This window comes from Octodon degus, unplaced genomic scaffold (assembly GCF_000260255.1).
Source record: "Octodon degus isolate 3935 unplaced genomic scaffold, OctDeg1.0 scaffold00246, whole genome shotgun sequence".
In the NCBI taxonomy this organism is placed as follows: domain Eukaryota; kingdom Metazoa; phylum Chordata; class Mammalia; order Rodentia; family Octodontidae; genus Octodon; species Octodon degus.
This window is the reverse complement of record NW_004524822.1, coordinates 2246338-2250447: the sequence shown is the minus strand read 5'-3', so window position 1 is coordinate 2250447 and position 4110 is coordinate 2246338. Positions and strand designations below refer to the sequence as shown.

Genomic DNA, 4110 nt, shown 5'->3' with positions numbered 1-4110 from the left:
AGCTATCTCCCTAGCCCTCTCTTGTTCAGATTAACAGACATAGTTCTGTAGGATTGGACATATGCTTGCACGTTACTGCTTGATGAATCCATTCCAATAATTTCTACAAGCAAAGCCCTACAGCCTGGAGTCCTGGTCAAGACTGGAGACTGAAAATCCCTCACACATACGAATAAAAGTAAAATTAAGGAAGCTGGAGGATTTTCACCTTGAAGATTTTGATTTGAAAGGGAGGAAGGCAAAGGAAGTGCAGAATAGTGGAAGCGCCCTATATTTCATTCCTGTTCCACAGCTTTTAGCTTGGGAAAGTCACTTGACTCTGTGCGCGTTAGCCGCTTTGTAGAGTCTGCATAAGCAATTACCCTGACGACCAAAGTGTGGAAATTATGACTGAGAGGAAATTCTATTAGCAACGGGGAAACCTTCTTTAAAAATCTAAAATTAAAAATATTTCAGTGAAGCCACTGTGTTGACTGCCTTGCTCAAGGCTATGATTTACTAGAAGCTTTCATGCTGCGGCCCATTTCTGAATATTTTTTTTCCCAAGAGGAATAATGTAACAAAAAGAATAGAGGCCCTGAAGATGATTTATAAAAAAATTTTTATAACACCAAATAATTGAAAAGGAAAAAAATTCTCAGTAGTCTAAAAACCCAAAGAAAGGTTTTCTATGTGTATAATCTTAATAAAAAATATATGTAAGGTGTCATAAAATGTGTAGATATAGCCAAATAAAAATGTGGAATAAACATATAGTATGTGTGGACAAGAATGAAAATATAACATAGATAATCAGACTAACTTGGGGAAGGACAGAGATGGAGGTTTTTAATTTTTTTTTTTTAAACTTTAACAGGTGTTGACATACTGTTACTGATGTGACACTGGTTCCGATCATATAGTGAGAAAGGGAGATTGTAAAATATGGATATTAAACAGTTCCCTGTTTTATATTAAATGTTTTATGCAAACATCAATGGATTTAAAGTGATAAATAGGCATAGGAATATATACACATTGCATTTCAAGGACAGCATAATGACAAAATGTATTGCTAGCAGGATGAAAGCCAAAAATGATAAAAATATTGACCTATTTATCACTTTAAAAGAATATGCATGAAAACAATTATGTATGACACATGCGATCATAAATTGCATTTAACCCTAAGACCGTAAAACTGGTGTTTCAAACATCTGGGTTTGAAGCCATCTCTTCAGTCCGCCGTGCGGATAAGGCGGGTCAGGCTGAAACGTGTAACCGTGGTGAGCCCAAGGCGAGGTGTTCTCTTCTTGCATTGATTGAGCTTTGCCCTCACTTTGCATTTCTGTTCCCAGCTTCTCTCAAATGCTTGCTGTGCCCTGAGAGCTGTCTGTAACTTTTTCTGTACTCTGCTTTGTGAAGAACCCCTTGCCCACAGCCTCCCCATCCCACCACTAAGCTTCGGAAAGGTGCAGCAGGGAGCACGCGCAGCTCCTTGCCAGGGTTTCTTTTCTCTTTCTTCTGCCTTCATTTTCAGAAAGGACCCAGATGGCAGACAAACAGCTATCAGCTGCTTTTGTAAACATGAACTATGGAAATATTTGGAAAGGGCATTTGTCGTGAAATACCAGCTTTCTGTATAAAACTGGCTTTAAAGATGGCTTATAATAAGTTCATTAATTTTTATTGTTTTTGTTATTTTCTTTTCGTATTTTGGAGACAGAGTTTCATTGTGTAGTCCAGGCTGGCCTTGAACTCATTTTATAACTCAGGCTGGCCTTGAACTCCCATTGATCCTCCTGCCTCAGCCTCCTGAGTGCTGGGATTACAGGTGTGTGTCACCATGCCCAACCATATATTCTTTAATGTTTACATAAGTTATAAAGTTTATACAAGTATAAAGAACACAAGAACTTGCATAAACATTTTATCTAACTCTTGTATTTACCTTTGAATATAGTTGATTCCAGTTCACCCACTTTTTTTTAAGCCTCCGGGTACCAAGCAAACGGCTGTGAATTAAGTGATATCTAGAAGCCAAAAGAAGGGCCAGTGAGATAGCTCAGCAGGCGAGGAACATGAAGGGACCGGAGTTTGCTCTTGGCACCACATGTCATGCCAGCCCAGCCCACGGGCACACTGAGCCGGCCATCGAGACCAGGTGTGGTGGCGCATGCTTATAGTCCCTGTGCTGGAGAGGCTGAAGCAGGAGGATCACTATGAGTCAGAGCTATGTAGTGAGACCCTTTACCAAATTCATAAGTTAAAGAAAAAAAGAAAAGAAAAAATCCCTGTGAAAAGGACTTAATCTTTCAGATTATAAATTTATACAAGTTTACTGTGTACAGAATAAATACCTGGTAGACAGATTCAGTTGATGGACCGCTCCTTCCAAGATTACTAAGAAAAACTAACTGGAAATTCATCAATATAAACATGAAGGGAAAGAAGAAATATTGTCGGTTGGGAATGAAAGGTTACTTTCTAATTTAAACTAATTTGCTACTATTATTACATTAACTATAGGAATATGCATATTAAATATTTCCCTCCTTTTAGAATCAATTTTGTGTGAACATAGTGAATTAAATTGATATAGTAGGGCCAGCAAGATCCTGCATGCCGTGCCGGCCCCACCCCCAGGACATGCTGAGTCCGGGCATGGTGGCACATGCCTGTAATCCCAGCCCTGGGAAGGCTGAAAACAGGAGGGTCGCTATGAGTCCAGAGCTGCACTGTGAGACCCTGTACCAAATACATAAATACAAAAAAAAAAAAAAAATCGTAGTCATTTTTGCCTGCAAATGCCACCAAAATGCAAAAAATAAGAAAACAAAGTGATATAGCACTGTTCACCAACACAAAAGAAAGTACAGGAAACAATTTTAATTTCATAGGCTCTTTAAATTAAAAGGTTCTTGAAAAGAAAATACCAAGATTAATATAACAAATACTCATTTAGAAGTATTCTGTGTTGACTTTTTTCACTCAATGTTATTATTATTTTTTTTATCAATCTATACCTCCCTACTGACATACTTCATTTTAATTGCTTGATAGTATTTGATACTATGAGCATAACGATTTCTTCACCCTCCCTCCCTTCCTCCCTCCCTCCCCTCCCTTCTCCTCCCCTCCCCTCTCCTTTTCTCCCTTCCCTTTCTCCCTCTCTCCTTCTCTCCCTCCCTCCCTCCCTTCATTCCTTCTGTTCTTTCTTTCTTTCTTTCTTTCTTTCTTTCTTTCTTTCTTTCTTTCTTTCTTTCTTTCTTTCTCTCTTTCTTTTTTTGGTGGAACTGTGGATTGAACTCAGGCTCTTGCACTTGCCAGGGAAGCACTTATTCTACTGAGACATCTCCCTGGCCCACTTTCCTTTCTTCCTTTTGTTTTTCCTGTTACAAACATTATAGCAAATAGCCTTACATCACCTCTAATAGATGGGAGGCACTCCCTAAGTTATATCCTACAGTAGAATCCCAGCACCTTAGGTGTATTTACATGTTAAGGCTCACGTAAAAGCCTCACCAAAAGATAATATTGTATTCACGTTTATTTGGGGAAGCATTGGCTTTGGGGTACTGCAGGCTTGGTGATAGTCGACTTTCTATCACTGTGACTAAATAACTGAGGTAAATAACTTAAAAGAAGGAAATGTTTGTTTGACTCATGCTTTGAAAGGCTTTAGGTCATCTAAACCTCTGGCCTTGTCACTGTGGGCCTGTGGTAAGGCAGAGTATCTTGACAGGGAGCGCATGGTGACACAAAGCTGCATGCCTCTTGGTGCTGCAGATGCAAGCAAGGGCAAGGCAAGGTGCTGGTGTCCCTTTCAAGGGCACCCGCCCCTCAGTGACCTCACTGGGTCCCACTTGAGGCTCCTTCTGAAGGTTCCAGCACTTTCTAATAGTTCCTCAGGCTTGTGCCTGAGCCTTGAAGCTGTGGCCTCGGGGGACTATAACAATCCTGTGTCAATATATTAATATCTAGTGTGTCCTCCAGATGACATGGTTCTGGTTAGGATCGCAGAACTCCTGGCACAGTAACATTTATTGAAACTTAGGCTCCCTGGATTATTGTTGTTGCCATGATTATCGTTATTAGCCCGTTATTAGCAAGATAACCTGAAAGAACACA

At 39.9% G+C, this 4110-nt stretch overlaps 1 protein-coding gene across 1 annotated transcript in view; it reads left to right on the top strand.

Moving 5' to 3' along the window:
- Syne1 (spectrin repeat containing nuclear envelope protein 1) overlaps positions 1 to 4110 on the top strand; it is a 564055-nt gene that overhangs the window by 430904 nt on the left and 129041 nt on the right. The window lies entirely within an intron of this gene.